This window comes from Phascolarctos cinereus, unplaced genomic scaffold (genome assembly GCF_003287225.1).
Source record: "Phascolarctos cinereus isolate Bilbo 61053 unplaced genomic scaffold, phaCin_HiC Scaffold_726;HRSCAF=1367, whole genome shotgun sequence".
Lineage (NCBI taxonomy): Eukaryota > Metazoa > Chordata > Mammalia > Diprotodontia > Phascolarctidae > Phascolarctos > Phascolarctos cinereus.
Window position 1 is genome coordinate 284,095,443 of NW_027556098.1, and position 20,336 is coordinate 284,115,778.

The window sequence follows — 20,336 nt, forward strand, 5'->3', positions numbered from 1 at the left end:
ATCCTTTAAGATGGGACCGAGAATGTATGTGCTACCTATCTCTCAAGACTATTGTGAGAAAAGTGCTTTGTCAACCTTAAATTACTCTACAAGTTATCATAATTTTTCTGTTATACTACAAGTTCCATAAAGAAAGGGGCAAGTTCTTTTCTGAGTTTTATATCTTTCCCAGCAACCAAGAAAGTGTCCCAAACAAAACAAGACCCAATTAAAATTTTTTGAGTAAATAATGAATTAATCAAAGAATCAAGGATAGCAATGGACACAAAAATTTAGACAATAGGAATTACTATTATTTGGTATTTTTCTTAATTCTGGTAAATATTACGGAAACGACTCCTACAACTTCTTAATCAAGGGGTACTCTTATGCTGAGATCAGCATGGCACAGTGGATAAGAAGGCTCTCAGCCTTGGAGTCAGAATGATGTAGGTCCTCGTCTTGCCTCTGAGGTGGTACAGTGGATGGAGCGCTATGCCTAGAGTCAGGAAGACCTGCCTCAGACACTTATTACCTGTGTGACCCTGGGCAAGTCTCCTCACCTCTTTTTGACTCAATTTCTTCATCTGTAAAATGGGGACACTAATAGTATCTGTCTCTCAGGGTAGTTATAAGAATAAAATGAGATAATAATTATAAAATGTCTGAAAACCTTAAAGTGCGATATATTTTTGTTGTTCAGTCATTTTTCAGTTGTGTCTGACTCTTCATGACCCCATTTGGGGTTTTCTTGGCAAAGATACTGGAGTGGTTTGGCATTTCCTTCTCCAGCTCATTCTACAGATGAAGAAACTGAGGCGAACAGTGTGGAAGAGCACTTTTTTTTTTTGCTAGGCAATGGGGTTAAGTGACTTGCTCAGGGTCACACAGCTAGTGAAGTGTTATATGTCTGAGGTTGGATTTGAACTCAGGTCCTCCTGACTCCAGGGCCAATGCTCTATTCACTGTGCCACCTAGATGCTCCTTGGAAGAGCACTTTGACACTAGTGAATATTTTTCAGTGGATAGGGCTCTGGCCTTGGAATCAGGAGGACCTGAGTTCAAATCTGGTTTCAGACACTTGACACAGACATTAGCTGTGTGACCCTGGGCAAGTCATTTAACCCTATTGCCTCACCAAAAAGCAACAAAGAAAAAGAAAAAAAAGAGAAGCTATTGTTGCTTGTCCTTCGTACTCTAAGAAGACCATGACATCAGGAAAGTGCTGTCATGACTTTCAAATAAATTGGATTTAAGTGAGGGAGAGTTCTGCAAAGTCACCAGCCTCACTGTCTCCTCCTGAGCCATCTGGGTCCAATGGTGAAATACAGATCAGGACAAATGGAGACAGCTCTAGATGCAGTGGGAAACCTCGGCCTTTTTAAGTTAAGATTGTAAGGCTAGGTAAAAATGAGGCAAAGAATGTCTTCTTTTACCTAGTCAAAAAGAATAAAATCAATCTGAGAGGGGAAGATCCTTAAGGTTCTGACAAAAAACAGAAACAATTACTATTCACACTGAGCCAGTACTATCCATTCTGAGCCATCAGAATCCAAACAATGACCAAGTGAGGCTTGGGTTGGGACCTATTGTTGACCATTAAGGCATTGTAGTACAAATATTGGGGGCAGCTAGGTGGTGCAGTGGACAGAGTGCTGGGCTTGGAATCAGGAAGACTCATCTTCATGAGTTTGAATCTGGCCACTTACTAGCTGTGTGACCCTGGGCAAGTCACTTAATCCTATTTGCCTCAGTTTCCTCATATGTAAAATGAGCTGGAGAAGGAAATGGAAAACCACTCCAATAACTGTCAAGAAAACCCCAAAATGGGGTCACAAAGAGTTGGACACAACTGAAGACTAAACAATAATAACAAAAGTGCAAATACTGAACAACACTCTGTGGTGGCTGATGGTCCTTTTGGTGATGGTTCATTTGTATTTGGGTAGCGTGTGGTTTTGTTATGAAACAAAAAACAAACAAACAAACAAAAAAGGTTATGTAGATTATATTAGAAGTACCCACAATTGTATTTTGTTTCGTTTTTATTTTTTTGAAGTTCACAAATTCTTATGAAGAAGTTTAAAATCAAGTAATATTTAAAATTTGGAGAGTACGTAAGAAAAGGAAGACCTTGGCACCATTTTTAGGGCCAACTTTTCATTAACTTCTCAAGATAAATATTCATAGATTCATTCAGATAGCACTAAACACCATGTTCCAGGCACTGGTAGGAAGTCATTATGCATCTAGGATAAAATGCCAATTCCTGAGCTTGGTAATGAAAATCTCCATTGCAGAAGTAAGGAGACAAGAGTGATGGATTTGTAACCAGAGGACTAGAGGTCCTTAGTTCAAGTACCACCTGGGGACCCTGGGCAAATCACTTCTCTTCTATAGGATTTGGTTCCTTTTCTTTAAAAGGAGGGTATTGGACTAAATGACCTCTAAGGGCCTTTCTAATTCTAAATCTTTAATCTTATGAGGATAGTAACTACTATGAAAAAAAGCTTAAGGGGCCTGGTTTCCTGAGATAAAAGTCACCAACATATGGAGGAGTACTGGAACCAGTTCAAATCTGTTGAATTTTCAGTGCAGTGATTCACACCTCAGAAATCAGCAAATGCTACAAATCAGGGCTGGATTTATTGTTTTGTTGATTATCTAGACCTCTGGAAATGATGAGGAAAATGTTAATAATTCAGATTAAATGTCAAAGTGGCCCAAACTTGTTTTTGGAAGAGCTGGTTGTTAAACATTTTACCAGCACACCTTTGCCAGAATATAACTTTTATAAAAAGGGAGAATTTTCTGGATTAGAGAAATAGGGGAGAAAAGACCAGAAGTTAAATAAACTGCGATATATCTGATACATACCTATAATGAGGACTGTGGTTGTCCCACTTCCCTGGATTCCAGACTCCAGCTAAGACCTCAGGCTCTCACTTGGGCCCTTTCAGTCATGCTATTTGTAAGATAATTTTAAATAGTAAGCAGCTCTCACCTTTGGCAGTTTGACTTTTTTGGCCCAAGGTTGTGGAATGGGCTAGACTGGCCGAGTAGTTATGAGGATTCAGTATTGACACTTCCAAGTATGTGTCAGAAGTGAGACTCAAAGCCAGGTCCTCCTACCTCCAAGGTCAGCTCTCTAACCACTGTACCATGCTTCCTCTAAGGAAATAGAATTAACCAGCAATCCCCTCCTCCAATTCCCGGAGTGTTCTAGTTAATCAAGATTTTGCTGTGGTATATGAAAATAAGGAGAAAAAATAAATAGATTACTCTTACGTGTTGAGCCAGAATTTATTAGTACTGAGAGTACTTACTTCCTGGGGAATGAATGTGACCCTTTGGAGAGTTGCCCTCCTCCTCCTCCCAAGCTCTAGTCCCCCATTACCGACTGCCTGGGGATGTGGGTTTTATGCCAACTTTTCTTATTCTATCTCTATCTTCAGTCATTTGTCAGTCATGTTTGATTTTTTGTAACTCCATTTTGGGGTTTTCTTGGCAAAGATACTGGAGTGATTTGCCATTTCCTTCTCCAGCTCATTTTACAGATGAGGAAACTGAGGCAAATAGGGTTCAATGACTTGCCCAGGGTCACACAGATAATAATGCCTTTCTGAGGCATGAAGATGAGTCTTCCTGATTCCAAGTCCAGTGCTCTATCCACTGTGCCACCTACCTACCTGTATAGTAAACACCCTCATCTAAAAACTATGATTGGCTAACTGGTAATTAATGGCTAGCAAACAGGATGGGGGCTCATGAGTGATAGCAGCACTACAGGGTTACTCCTAGAATCCTGAGTACAAAAGCTGTCAGCTACCTTCGAGGGACCTCACCTGCCAGGGATAGTGAGAATTAAAAGAGTGACCTCAGAACCACCACTGGAGTACAAATGCAAAACCTTCATAGTCATTGCCTTCAAGGAATAATACCATGAACACAGATAAAATGTATACAAAGTCATTTGGAGAAGGGGGAGTCTAACACATTGGGTCTTAGCCTTAATAAGGTCTGTAAACTTGTTTTTAAAATATTTTGAAAATTTAATTTCAATATAATTGGCTTCCTTTGTAATCCTATGTATTTTATGCATTTAAAAACATTAGTCTGAGACTGGGTCCATCCATCAGTTTTACTAGACTGCGAAAGGGATCCATGATACAAAGAGAGTTATAAATACTTGATCTAACACCCAGGGGTATGAGGAAAGTCTTGCCAAAAGGGATGGCATCTGAGCTGAGCCCGGAAGGAAGCCAAGCTTTCTGAAGCTGGAGCAGCAGTTGGTACCTGGTTTTCTGGAATGTGCATGTTGGGAAGTCTGGCAGCAGTGACCAGGAGAAGACTGGCTAGGGCATTCTTGGACATTGTGAACTATCTGCAAACTCTCTCCCTCTTTCTCTCTCTCTCATCTATTCTTCTTGTCTACCTACTTATCTCTCATCTCTCTGCCTATCTATCTATCACTTATCTGTCTATCTACTCATCTATCTACTTATCTATCTCTAGATCTCTATTTGGCTCTAAATCTAGATAGGTAGCAATATCTCTCTAGATAGAAAGATCTAGCTAGATCTAGGTACATATGTACCCATGTATATCTATCTATAAATACATGCATGTACATCTATGTGTCTCTACATATACATGTGTATCTATTCATCTATATATACTATCTATATAAGCACATTTCTCCACCCACATGTATATTTATCTATATACATCTATAGATGTATATATATATATATATGTGTGTATATATATATATATATATATATATTTAGAAACACACACATATATCTATATGTACACACATATAGTTATGAGATAAGGAAAAGTACAGGGGAGGAAACTGCCCTTCCTCTCCCTTTCCACTAGTGTCACTAGTTGACTGAATTGTCAGTCAGAATCAGCCCAGGCAGAAATAATTTTAATTGGTTGTCATACTTTTGCTGGCTGGTCTGATCTTGGTCGGCTGCCTTGTCAACCAGTGACTAGGGGCATTTAGGAAGCTGTTGTCCCTCTCTTTCAGTGATTCAACATAATTAGAAGATCCGGGGCAGCTTTCTGAGCATGTATATTGTCCACTGCCTCTCTGGAAAAACAGCACTCTTCAATCTTACAGTGTGATTTTAACTGTAGAGAGAAGAAGCCATTTTGGAGCATCGTAGACAGTTTAGTCTTGAAAGGCATGTAAGCTCTGCTGATGTACACAACAGAAGAGCTGGGAGGGAATTTGGAGATCATATTCAACCCCTTCATTTTATAGAGGCCCAGAGAGGTTGTGTCTTATCACGTGGAATCCACATCCTCTGACTCCAGATATAGGACCTTTCCCATGCCCATCTTTTTTTTCCCCATGCTGCATCTCCTAGGATCTTAGGAGCATTGTCCTAGAGCCAGAAAGGACCTTAGAGGGCCTCTGGTCCAGCCCCTTCATTTTATAGATGAGGAAACAGGCACAAAGAAATTAAATGATTTACAGATGGCCCCACAGGTAATAAGTAGAAGAGCTGGGATTTGAACCCTGGTCTTCCTGACTCTAACACCCCAATCCACTATGGCAAGCTGCCTCTCAGCATAATGTGCAATTACAGAGTACCATATGAACATTCTAAAGGTTCTACAAATACGTGCGGGGAAGGGAAGAGGGGAAATCATGGTTTGCACAGAGAAACCTGCCTCTGTTTGCTGGGGTTACAAGCCTCAGGCCTGGAAGATACAAGGTTACAAGAGCTCCTTTAAAAAACCAGAAGAGAACGTATGTACAGGGTGTTTCACCTGGGCAGAAAGATGGGCATTGAGTCATCAGCTCTATTCTTCTCTGCTCAGGCAGGTCTATAGAGGTAGTCTGTTAGTCCTTCATTTGTCAGATGACTGACTTTCCATTTTTAGGTTAACCAGGAGAACTTAGAGGCCTCTTCTGATTGAAATCTCCACATTGAAATCATCTTGGCTTGCCTTCCTGTTTGTTCAGAAAGAATGCGATGACTGATAGAGGCATGCCCTGGCCAGGACTGTACATGAGCCCTGGGCCCACAGGAAGAGAAACACTCAGAAATTCCCCATCTTCCAAAAAAAATCCACACTGCTCTCCTTTTCTCCCCTTCCCCCTCTCCCCATCATTGCCTTGTTCTGCCTTTTTTTCAGCTTATTCTCCACTTGACTGCTCACACCTCCATTCTGTATTCTTCAGCAATTAAGGGATTCAGTCTGTCCTATATTCAAAGGATAACAGGAATTAGGGTTAGAAGGGGTCGTAGAGATTACCTAGTTTAACTCTCATTTACAGAAGGGAAACTGAGGCTTATCCTAAGTCACACTATTATCAAGTAGCAGAGCTACTTGTTCAGATAATCTAAGCCCTTGGATTCCAAATCCCAATCATTTCCCACTATATCACATTATATCTATTTTGAGCAACATTCCTTGCTTTCTTTCTTCTTCTCCCCTCCCCCCACCCCCAATGATCAAGCATTTATTTTTTTCTCTTCCTGGAACCTGCCCTCATTAAAAAGAAAAAAAAAGCAACAACAAAGTAAACTCTTGTTATAAATAAGCATAGTCAAGTAAAAATTCCTACACTGGTTGTGTCCAACAATGTGTTTCATTCTGCATATTAATCCATCTCCTCTCTGTCATGAGGTGGACAACATTCTAAATCATTATCTAACATCTAAATCTAAATCTTCTGGAGTCATGGTTGAGCATTGCATTGATCAGAGTCTTTCAGAATGCTTTTTTAAAAAAAAAATTGACATTTTATATGTATTGTTCTCCTGGTTTTGCTTATTTCCTTTAGTACTACTAAGACTCCATTCAAGTCTTACCAGGTTTCTCTGAAACTGTATCTTTCTTAATTAGTACTCACTCACTTTCATATGCCATAATTTGTGCTACCATTCTCCAGTTAATGGGCACCCTTGAAAGTTGCTTTTTTTTTTCACCATTCTGTCTCCACAAGCAGGTCACAAACAACATGGAGGAAGGGGCAGCCGATTTCTTTTATCATCTGTCCAGAGTACCTAGAATAGATTTCTGTCCAGACTGTGTATTTGTTGAATTGAATTATCTCTCTGGATCCAAATGCTACTCACCCTTCAAGTTAAAGTTCCATTCTTTTCATAAAGTCTTGCTTGACTATTCTATCCCACAATAATTTTCCCCTTCTTTGAAACCTCTATTGTCTAGTAGTACGTATTTTAGCAGTTAATCATAAACTGACTTATATAGCATTACTATTAATTTGTTTCATGAGTGAATGTCTTATTTCCTCCAACTAAACTGTAAGCCCCTTGAAGGCAGCAATCATGGCTTAGAATCCTCTAAATCCCTCTCTCAATGTCTACCTTCCACATAGCAGGCATTTAGGATTATAAATTTAGACCTAAGACAACCTTCTCATTTGTTCAGATAAGAAACTGAGGCCTCAAGATGTTTTGACTTGCCTAAGATCTTACCAGTAATAAGCACCCAAACCTGGTCCTCTAATTCTAAAGTTAGCACTTATAAATATTTGTTCAACTCAAGTATTGATGTGCCCAAGAAGATGTCCTCATCCTGTTTTTGACTGAGTCTCTTTTATGATCCTCATGTTTACCTTAGAGATTCCTCATATAAAGCATATGTAGAATAAATGGAACAATAAGGGAGTTTACCATAGTTTGGGACTAAAGTAGCCCTTAAAGTCTCTAAGATCCCTATATGGATAAACAAGTGAATCTAATAGCAATAACAACTCACATTTAGGTAATTTTTTATGGTTTACAAAATACTTTATATGTATTACCTCAATTTGTCATCAAAAAAATCCTATGATTTAGGTGATATGAATATTATTATCTCCATTTTATAGATGAAGAAACTGAAGCTCAGAGAGGTTAAATAACCAAGGTTATGCAACTAAGAAGTAGCAGAGGTAGGGCTCAAAGCCACACTATTCAATCTAAAATCTATTGCTCTTTCCACTATATGGTACTACTCTATAAGATCAGTTTATCAGTTCAGGCTGGGATCAAATACCAGGAATAGTGATGAAACTCATTTATCTCTAGCAATGCCGATCATAGCCAATCCAGGCTTTCTCAGACAGTGTGATTCTTGTCCATTTCCTTTTCCATATCTTCCATAATGGATCTACCCAATGCCTTGGAGGCCTTCTTCAGGGGTCTTGAACATTTTGTGGACACTAATCCATTATTTGGGCTGTTTTATTCCTTGCTATCAACATACCCTTGTTCCACTGCCTTTTCTGACCATGTAGCGTTGCTGTCTTTTATACCTCTTCTAGGGTACAAGTATAGCGTCCCCTTTGGGGCTTCTTCCTTCAACCCCAACTAGCACTGGTAGTTTGAGTCATTAGGGGCTAGCTGACTATTTCTCCCTTCATGGTCTCAGGAATGATTTTGAGGAATTAGATGGGAGTACTGTTACTTTTGAGCTCACACTATTATGCTCCCCATTAATTATCATTTGGCCAGCCAGGGTTTATTAGCTTTTAGAAACAGGCATTTTTTTTAGTAGTTAGCTATGACCTCATGGACCATAGCATGCCAGTACAATCCATGAGGTTTTCTTGGCAAAGATACTGGAGTAGTTTACCATTTCCTTTTCCAATGGATTAAGGCAAACAGAAGTTAAGTGACTTGCCTAGGGTCACCCAACTAGTAAGTATCTGAGGCCTGATTTGAACTCCTGAAGATGAGTCTTCCTACCTCCAGGCCTGGCACTCTATCCATAGAGCCACCAACCTGCCCTCGCCAGAGATATGGACGTTTCAGTCATGTCCAATTCTCTGTGACCCCATTTGGGGTTTTCTTGGCAAAGATACTGGAGTAGTTTGCCATTCCTTCTCCAGCTCATTTTACAGATGAGGAAATTGAGACAGACAGGGTTAATCAACTTACCCAATGATTTACAGCTAGTGTCTGAGACCAGATTTGAACTCATGAAGATGAGATTTCCTGATTCCAAACCCAGCGCTCTATCCACTATACCACCTAGCTTTCCCTTCACCAGAGATAGTGGTGTTCTATTATTTACAATCATATAACATCATCAGAACTAACTTGATGTTAAAAAAAATTGGCCTTTCTGCTAAGGAGCAGCTTATTTTAAGACATCTGGGTGGCATAGTAGACAGAAGGGTGTCAGAAAGACTTGACTTGTAACAGTACTTCAAGAACTTACTGGCTGTGTGACCCTGGTCAACTAACAGCCTTTTTCAGCCTCCTTTTTCTCATCTGTAAAATGGGGATAATAATAGTATCTAACTCAGAGGATTGCCATAAGTACTAAATGAGATAATATGTGTAAAATGTTTTGTAAATCTTAATGTAAGGTATTGTCCTTGCAGATGTTAAGTAATTTAAAAGGCTTTAGGATTTCTCTGAAGCAATCCAGCCTCTTTTTTTCATATTCAACGCTGGGCCTAGCTTATTGTCCATCTGCAGTGCCTATTCTAAATATATGGCTTGCTATAGTAAACCCAGTGGGTTACCAATTTAATCTGGGAAATACGTATTCTTCATCCACTTGATTTTTTCCTCTGTGGATAGTTATACTAGTTTATATTGAGTGGCCATGGATGCCACCGAGAAGCTCAACTGAGTTTGTTGCACAGTGACATCCACAAATGTCTATCCTGATTATAGAGTTGGACTTGAAGGGACCTTATCCATCTTGTTCAACTCCCTCATTTTATACACTGAGGACAATGAACCCCAGAGTAAGTGATTTGTCCAAGTACGCCAGGTCATAAGTAGTAGAACCTGGTAATTTGGAGAGCCCTACCCTGTCACTCCAAGAGGAATTCATGGGGGAAAACTGGGAGGATTTTGTCAAAACCTGTAGGAAATGCACCACTTGGGGGAAAAGAGGACATCACACTATGAAGTCACTCTATTTCAACTTCTCCTTTTCAATGAAATGACCAAGACACCCTCAGAGATGAGAAGAACGGGGTGTGTTCTGTACTCCTGGGTGAACTACAGCCTCACCAGGCATTACATTTTCCCCCTATCAGCCCTCCATGAAGGATTATAACCCCTGTACAAAATCAGGGAGCCTAAAACTGGGACTTTTTCCTCTAGAAAGGGTCTCATGATGCCACTGATTGGGTTGTTGTTGTTGTTCAAGTACCCCATTTTGGGGTTTTCTTGGCTAAGATATTGGAGTGATTTGCTGTTTCCTTCTTCAGCTCATTTTGCAGACGAGGGACTGAGGCAAACAGAGTTAAATGATTTGCCCAGGGTCACAGACCTAGTAAGTATCTGAGGTCAGATTTGAACTCATGAAGATGAATCTTCCTAATTCCAAGCTCTATCCACTGCGCCACTTAACTGCTACCTACTGGTAGCAAAAGCTGCTTGTTTTTACTATAGAGAAAGCTAGAGAACTCAGGCCCATTCAATGCTGCCTACTGGGAACAGCAGAGACCTGTAGCTGAATGACAGGAGGACAGAGACTAGAAGGTGAAATCACCACTACCTACTGGGAGCTCTGAGAACTTCAAGAGAGGTTGGTGACAGAGGCTATCTTCTGGGATCTGCAGAGAGCTACAGTTGGTAACACAGGTGGTTATGAGAAGCTGGGAACATTTTACCTAGAGCAGGACAAAGTGGTGTTCTATTATTTACAGTCATATAACATCAGAACTAACTGACTGAGGCTATACAGGTGTCTGGAGAAGGGCTGTTCTTTGGTGGGTGGTAATATTTTTGATGGCCTCTGTAATGCTCTATTTGTTTTCTTCGTACTATAAAGAAACATCTTTTCCCCTTGAGGCTTGTAAACTCTGTGTTTACAAGGGGAGTTGGTTAGTTACTCAGCTAGTCAACGAGCATTTATTAAGCGCTTACTATATGCCAGGCACAGTTCTAAGCATTGGGAATATACATACAAGCAAAAAGAAAGAGAATCATGTATAATGCAGTGAAGGTACTTACATTCTACTCAGGGAAGCCAACGTTATAAAAAAGAAGCTGAAAAAGGAGGGGAGGGAATGGTGTTGGTGACCACACAGTGGATGAAGTTCTAAAATTTTCTGGATGGGAGTATCAAATTCCTCCAAATATGCCCAGGTTCATCATATCATGTGCAAGTCTTTGATACAAAGGTTACGTATGTGAAAGCACTTTAGAAAAGTAAGGCATTATTACTGTTATGGTATAGACCAAAGACAATGCTACCTCCTCTACAAAACCTTCCTTGTTCTACGCGCCACCTGTGCCCATATCTCATATCACCCTTGGATTTTTGTCTCTTTATGTACTGTCATTACTTTTGCTATCCCCCTAAAAGACTGTAAGCTCCATGAGGGCAGAGACTAAGCCTTAGCTAACATTTTTGTCTCCTCGGTGCTCACCATCGTACTCTCTACTTGTTAAGTGAATCAGTCAACGAATGAACAAGTACATGCATGACTGAGTTAGTGAATGGTTTGGCACGAGCACTCATAGCTGGGCCAGGGAACAAAGCAAGGAGACCATGGTAGGAAGTTCATCTTGTACCTGGTCTACACAAGGAGAATGAGGGAAGGAGTCTTGGTCAGAGCCAGGCAGACCCAGAGAGCTCTTAGCAAATACTCAACAGTAATAATTATGTATAGCTTAAAACGTTATTGCCTGGTGTTAGAGGAGGTTGGGGAGGGAAGGGGAGCTGTGCTGCTATTATAAGATAAGTGATGTTCCCTTAAATTTCTGTCGGCTTCCTGTATCTTGAGCTCCATATAATTCACTGCCCATTTACATCAGCTAAATGGAAAAGTCAGACTGGAGCTATTTCCCTCCCTCCTCAGCCCAGACTATGGATGGTGGCAGTTCCACTGAACAATTCATTTTCTGAAGAACGGGAACTCTTTCCTCAGCTGACACTAATTGGCTCCTGATCTGGCAGGCTCAGCAGGAGCTTTAGATGGCACTGAAGACTGAATTCCTTTCTCCTCCTAGGGGCAGGGGTGGGCAGTGGGGGAGGAGGCAGATTCTCAAGGTCAGGAAGCACCAACAGGTAGACACAGAAGGGAATTTGCTCTTTCTGAATAGTATTAAGATACAGAAGGAGGATAGGCAGTGTGGTGAAATAGAGCACTGGTTTAGGAATCTGCAGAGACCTGAGTTCAATCCTAGCTCTCTCACCGACTAACTCTGTAATCCTATTTTGTAGCCTCAGTGTTCTTATCTGTAAAATGATGAAACTAGACAGTCTCTAAGGTTTCTTCCAGGTCTATTAAATCATATGAGCTCTAAGTCTGGGAAAGACATAGTGAACTTCCATATCATGGGTTTTTTCACCCACCTATAAAATAAATAAAATTTTATTTATTTTATTCTGAACTTAAGAAATAAAGCAAACATTTCCATAGCATAGTAGAATAGAAAAACAAGATGATTGTATGTGAATCTGCAAATGTATTATTTACAACTTGCTATTCCTTTTAAATATATAATAAAGTTATCATGTAACTTTCTTTTTTTTCTCCCTTCCCCACTTCCAATTCCCCATTCTAGAGAGGGCTACAATTAGACACAAATATGTATATATATATGCAAAATTATTCTATATCTGCTTCTATTTATCAGTTCTTTCTTTGGATGCAGATAGTGTCTTCCTTCATATGTCCTTTGTAGTTAATTTGGGTATTTATAGAACTCGGATTGTGGTAGAGATCTAGACTTTCACTCATTTCAGCATCCAGGTGCTGACTATGCACAGATAGTCCTGGGATACAAAGGTGGATAAGACATGCTCTTAAGCTCTTTGTGGAGCTTAGAACCAATGGATTTGTACCCTTCTTATGTCTTAGATCTTATCACTTAATTGTAGACTTGGAAGGTACTTTAGGGGGGATCATCTTATTCAACTGCTTGCTGTCCAATAGGCCATACAAGTTATATATAGGCTGTCAATATTATCTGAATTGGTTGGTGGTGCAGTCAGTTATGGTCTTCTTCTTATATATGATCTATTATCGTAGAACCCGTATTATGAAGGAAGCAACATAGGACACTGAAAAGTGCACTGAATTTGGAGTCAGAGGACCCAGGTTCAAATTTTGACTCTGCTACTTCCTATCTATGTAATCTTGGACAAGATGCAAACTCTCTGGGCCTCAGTTTCCTCATCGGCAAAATTAAGAGGTTAGACTTAATGACCCCTAAGGATTCTTCCAGCTCTGAATCTATTATCCGATAGTCTACTTCAACATATTCAGTTCAATTTATTTAACACCTACTCAGAGCAATTCTGATGAATACATTAGAGAAAAAATATCCATGTTAGGGATAAGCTAGATTATGAACCCTGCTTGAATTTTCTAGATCCGCCATGTTTTAAACTGAGACCCAGACAGATTAAGTAATTTGCCCAAAGTCACATGGTTAGTAAGTAAAGTAATAAGTAGCAGAACTGGGATTTGAACTCAGGTTAACTGACTCAAAATTCAGGGCTTTTATCACTATATCAAACTATGAACGGGAAAGCTTTAGGTCTGTTGCTTCCAAAGCCAGCAGGTTGGCCCTGGACCCCTGAGAGACATGCAACTGGGCAGTGTGGTGACCTGATACCCTCATGCTGGCTACCACAAGAACAGAGAGTACACTAAACTCAAAGGAGAAAATGTCAGTTCCCCCCGGGAGACTTGCCAACATTCTCTCTTCTTGAGTTGCCCAAGAATCTTGGCTTATTTTAGTAATTAGAGGCCCTCAGGGTTTGGAGACTGAGTTCGCTGTCCATACTCTTCCTCTAGGACAGTTACCAGGGTAACAGTGCTTTGAGACTCTGTCCCACTTGTATTTACTGGCAGGGATACAATACTGTGGGCACCCTGCCACCCTGACACAACCACTCTTGGTACTTTCAAGCAGAGGCTGAATGAGTGCTCGTCAGGGGTCTCATAGAAGTGCTTCCTATTGGTGTATGGATTGCATTACCTTGAATGTCTCTTTCTAGTCTAAGACTTTTAGAATTCTGGAGTTTGTTTTCCTTATACTTCTGGTTACAGTGTCCTGGAGTTTCCAAGGGCACTTGACACTCTTGAGTCTCAGCTGCTTACATCAGTCATTATGATTCACCCATTCTGAAAGTCACCTTCACCGACTGGGGCCGAAATGAATACGCAGCAGAGGGAGGGAGGATTCTGTATTATGCCCTGGTCACACTGCATCTGGGGAATTGTGTTATGGGTGCCACATTTTAGGAAGGATATGGTTAAACTGGGGAACATCCAGAGGAGGGTGACCCATCAGATGGTGAAGGACTCAAGTCCATGTCATGTGAGAATCAGTAGAAGGAACTGCGGTTGCATAACTTGGAGACTGCATAGGGTAAAATAGCTGGCTTCAGATAGCTGAGGGCTGCTAGATTGTGCAGTGGATACAGTGCTGGACTTGGAATCAGAAAGATCTTAATTTTGAATTTCATCTCAGACATTGACTATCTGTGTGTGACCTTGGGTAGGTCGCTGGACTCCTCGCAGACCCAGTTTCCTCATCTCACAGAGTTATTCAGAGAAACAAATGAGATAACATAGGTAAAATACATTTGCAAACTTTAAAGTGTGATAGCAATCTTAACTATTACTGCTATTGCTATTATTACATGGAAGAGAGGTTAGACTTCTATTTACAGGGCAAAACTAGAAAAAATGATTGGAAGACAGGAGAAGGCACATTTGGGCTGGATAGATGGAGCGATAGGGGTGGGAAAGGGAAACTTCCTGACAATGAGAACTATCCAAAAGGGGCATGGGCTGCCTGAGGGTTGAGGTGGTAGGTGGGTAATAGGACCCCCTCACTGGGTTTCTTCAAGTAAAAGCAGGATGTGTTGTAGCAAGGATTCATGTTCAGGTATGGAATTGACTACATGGCCTCAGAGGTCCTTTATAGGCCTGATTATTTATGATTCCAGGGTTGTACACATCGATGATGAGGATGATGCCTTGCCAGAGTTAGCTCAGCATGTGGAAGGCTCTGAAGGAAACTGTAGGAGAGAAGAGGTATTACTGCCTACCAAACTGAAGGTCTACAGAGCTATTGTGCTGACCTCATTGTTGTATGCCTGTGAAGCCTGGACAGTATGCCAGCGCCAATCCAGGAAACTGAATCTCTTCCATTTGAATTCTCTTAAGAAGATTTTGAAGATCACCTGGCAAGATAAGGTACCAGGCACTGAGGTCCTTTCTAGAGCTGAACTGCCAACCACTCAAAATCTACTGAAGAGAGCACAACTCTGATGGACTGGCCGTATGTACATTTGCCTAACAGACTGTTTTAAGCTGAATTTATAAAAGGCAGATGCTCACATGGAGGTCAGAAGTGACATAAGGACACTCACAAGGTCCCTTCGAAGAACTTTGGAATCAATTGTGAGACATGGAAGATACTGGAGTGGTTTGCCATTTCCTTCTCCAGTTCATTGTACAGATGAGGAACTAAAACAAACACGGTTACCTGACTTGCCCAGAGACACACAGCTAGTTAAGTGTCTGAGGCCAAATTCAAACTCAGGAAGATGAATTTTTTTGATTCCAAGCATGGCACTTTATCCACTGTGCCACCTAACTGCCAAGAAGCAGCCAGTAGTCTGAGAGTGATTGAAAATTAGGAAGAGAATGGGTTATGATGGAGAGGGCTATCTGGAGAAGACAGCATGGAATGGGATCACTTGAGCATGTGGAGGGGTATTATCTTGAGAAGGATAAGGACCACCTTATTCATGTGAGAAAAGGGTGAAGGAGGAAATGGGGAGAAAGGCATCTATCCGTATAATGTCAGATGAGGAGAAGGAGAGATGACGTAGCTCTAGGCAAATGGCTTCAAGTTTTTTGGTGAAATATGAGGTAAGTAATCTCAGTTGAGAGGATGGGGGGAAGGGAGCCATGGGAGATTGTTCACAACTTATCCATGCCTTGGTAGTCCTTTTCCCCCATAAATCCTCTGTTCGCTATTCAACTAAAATCCTACCATTATTTCTCTGTGTCTCATAACATTACAAGAATAACAATGTAGCATGTAGCAGGGTGGAGTAGATACAGCTCTTGACTTTGTATTCAGAAGAGCTGAGTTCAAATTCTGCCTCAGATACTAGCTGTGTGTCCTGTCACAACTTTCCTTAGCTTGCTTTCCTTATATTTAAAATGAGAATAATAATAGCACCCACCTAAATGGTTGTTCATTAAATACCTACTCTGTGTAAGACAACATACCAGGTTCTCCGAGAGACAAAGATGGCGATGATGGCAATGATCTAGATCTGAATTGTAATCCACCCCCAAACCAGTGACTTTGAACAGCATCCTCAAAATTCATACACAGAAATTTGACCAGAACGCTTGGTGAAAGCTGTTCCTATCCTGTTCCAGGCACCAACTGGGACCTAGAAGTGACATGGAGGAAGTTAAATGTGCTCCAACAAAGAAATCATATGAAAAGCGAAGGTCAAGCTGAATAGGGAAGAGGAAATTGCATAAGAACTGGATTTGGAATCAGGATACCTGAGTTTTAATCCTAACTCTGACTATTACCAGCTGTGTAATGTTGTGCAAGTCTCCTACCTACTCGGAGCCTCATTTTCCTCATCTGTAAAATGAGCCTGTTCAATTAGATAGTCTCTAACATCCCTGCCAGCTCTCACAGAGAGCCCAGTTTCACAAATTCTGTCTTGAAGAGGGATGACTTTTTTTTTTCTCCTGACTGTCACCTCGATATGGGCACTTGATACATACATCATTTGGGCTCTGTCTATGAAAGCAAGTAAAATGGAGCCTGGAGAAAACTGTAAAAATGGTTGTTGTAAGGCTGAAATGAGATAACATATGTAAAAGAGCTTTGTAAACCTTAAAGGGATAGGGACTGGACCCATAACTCAAGACAAGAAGGTACTTATGGAGTTTGAAATCACAATATTCAAGAAGCGGTTGGAGATCTTCCAAAGAGCCTTTCTGCCTTCCTTACTACGTGATAATAATAATGCTATAACATTGAATTAATGGTACTAGAGAGCATTGGAATAAAAATAGCTCATATTTTTATTGTCGTTGAGTTGCTTCGTTTCTGACCCCCAGTTTCACTGATTTAGGAAGCTGCTGGTTAGGGTTTCCCTCTATCAAAGAAGGTTAGCACATTATCTGAGATTTATAATTTTGCAGAGTTGCTCAGAACATTGAGAATTGTCCTTATCTGGTCAGGATCACACTGTGAGTATCAGCAGTACCACAAGGACTGAGGTCTTTCTGGCTCCAAAACCAGCTCTCTACCAGCTACTCGAAACTGCCTCTTCAAATCTTAAAGTACTATTCAAATGCAGGGTGTTTGGGGTGTTCGGAGAGGATCAGTTCCTCTGGTGTGAGAGCTGTTGGGCCATTTTCAGGGCTGCTCATCTACCTTTGGTATCCAGAAGCTGTGACACGTACAGAGGCCACACCCTAGTAAAACCATCTAGGCAGATGGGCTACACCCAGCTGAGGCTAACCTGTCAGTAAATTAGGGTTCTACCTACCTCAAGGTTCTATCTACCCACAGGGAAGACTTCCCCTGTCTAATAGGTGGATGTGTTCCAACGGCCATGAAGCTGATGGAAGTAGGCGCTGTGGAGCACTTAGAGCTCGGTCAGACACAGAAGATGCCAAGGTCATCCGCTGCATCCAGAGCCATTGCCAGTCATCTGGACTTTCATCTTGCCACTGGGCCCACTTCATAAAACTGCCTCATTTAAATCCAATTTACTCCTGAGTCAAAGGACATTTTGAAAAAGGCTATACAAATGGTAGTTAGTATCTCTCACCCTGTCTATATATTTAGCCAATCTCAGTTAAACTGATGCATGGTACCTTTCACACAACTCCTGGTGTGTACAATTCATTTTTGGTAGTAGGTTTCAACCATCGTGTATCTCTTCATTCTCCTTTGGGTGACCTTCAATTTTAATTCTTTGAGGACTGTGTATTTAATGATTTGCAGCTGTGTAACATCAGTGGAAGAATATTGATGTTGAAAAGCTGAATTTGTGTTTCAGTGAGAAATTTGGGGACAGTGAAAATGCTATACAATTTCTCAAATGAAAGGCAACCAATTTTCTTCCTCTAATTCAATTCTGGGCCCAACCAGAAAATATTTGATGTCCTTGCCAAGTGGAGACATATGGCAACCAAGGGCAAGACTAACTTAGAATATCAAATTTTTTTTTTCTTTTGCAAAATTTCATACAGGAGGATGGTGGAAGACCATGAGCAATATTATCTCAGCATGATGTAGTAGTTAAAGTTCAAGACTTGGAATCAGCAACACGTGGATTCAAATGCCAGTGATATTTATTAACTGTGTGAGTGGGCAAGTCTTACAATGTTTCTGGGCTTCAGTTTGCTCATCTTTAAAGTAGGGATGATGATGTCTTATTGTACTTACCTCCTAGATTTATTGTAAGGCTCAGATGTGACAACATATGTAAAGTCCTTTTCAAATATTAAAGTGTTATGTAAATCAGTTGTTATTATTCCAAACCGGAGAGCAGCCATGGACAGAAAAATGAATTTGCAGAAATCTTGGTATGAGACATTAATTGAGTCAGATCATTCCAAGAGCAGTTGAGGATGAAACTGGAAAACAACAAACATATGAAACATGGAAATGTTCTGTCAACATTTCTATAACAAAAATTATTTTCTTCATCAATGACAGTGGAGTCTCTAGGATTCTAACACAATAGTCCCCCATATCCTTCGTGAAGAAGTTGAAATACGCTCCAGTAGAAATAACACTAAAGGTGAGGTGGTCTGACTCTACCCAGACAGTAGATTCAGAAATGACTCCCATGTCATTAACCAATTGTTTTTTTTCTGTTAAGGTAGAGTCAATTTCATTTTATTCAGCGTTCACTGTTTTATGTGTATATTAATATAGATGCATATTATATCTGTGTGTATATCTCTGTGTATATATGTACATTTATCTCTCTATCTCTTTATCTGTCTATCTGCCTGCCTATCATTTCTGACTCTTATCTAAAGGTTTTGTGTCCCTTTGAACTATAAAGGAAAGAAGATACAAGAAAGTGAAATTGGATGAGTGCTCTGATGTGCTAGAGCCAGCTTGAACCAGCTAGTGAGAGCCTGATGGTTAAATCATCGTTGTGAGCATTTACACCTTCGAAATCAGCAAAGGCTACAAATCATGCTTGTTTTTTAAATTTTGTTGATGGTCTAAACTTTTAAAAAGTAATAGAGAAAATATTAATAATATAGATTAAATTTAAAAATGTGTTGTGCCCTTCCAGATAGTCGGGTGTTAAACATTTACCAGCATACCACTGAATGAGTGATAAAAAGCTGATTAAGACACATAAAAGGTTATCTGGTTTTGCTGATGCTGGATGTATTGCTGACTTCTACCAGATGGACCAGTCTCCAAAAAAGGCCTTTGCAGAATGTTGTCTATATAGCTCTGTGTATGTGTATACACACACGTGTATATTCACAAACACATGTATATTATATATGTACATATACATATATGTATTTATAAGTATATGCATATATGTATGTACAATTATCCTTTCTACATTACAACTTTCCCCATTGCAGTTTTCAATATATCATGGGTCAGCATAAGGAATTAAATTGGAATTTTGGGGGAGTTTTGTGGAAGCTGCAGATGTATGAAGGCCAGCAGATGACACAGAAATAGTTTAGAAATTCAGAAATGCATAAAATTTATGTATAGTATTGTATAATGACAACATATTTTATCTTTTAATACCATAATAATCCAGACTTCTTTTCTGGTACAAAGGGAGGGCCAAAAATTTTTATGTAGATTTTCCAGATTTTAGGGGCTCTGTGCCCCTAACCCCTGCAATGTGAAAGGGATAACTGTATATGTATACACACTCTATATCTATATCAATAGGCATTCTATCAAGTGTATCTATGACTTTATGACTAAGCTGATGACCCTGGTCTGTGAACTATTCTACCATAACGAAGGTATGTTTTTCTTTCTCTCTTTTTCTTTCTCCCTCTCTCTCCACACATATATACACATATATGTCTTCATACGATCTCTCAGAATTGGAAAGTTCCTTAGAAGTCATCTTGCCAACCTATAAATTGGATTTGACATGGTCAAGGCACCCTGAACCCTAGCTGATTTCATGGGAGGCTGAAAGATTTCCCTGATCCCAGGGACCCTGTAGTGCTTTCCTCAGTAATCATATTACTGGGGGCAGATCTATTTTGGAAACATGGACGTAAAGAGGGCTTTCTGAAGTCATCCCATGCATTTTCTCGGTATGATTTCTTTTCTAGCGTTAGGCATTTGCAAAGACAGACAATGCAGCTTTCTTCAGTAGGCCAGTCTCAA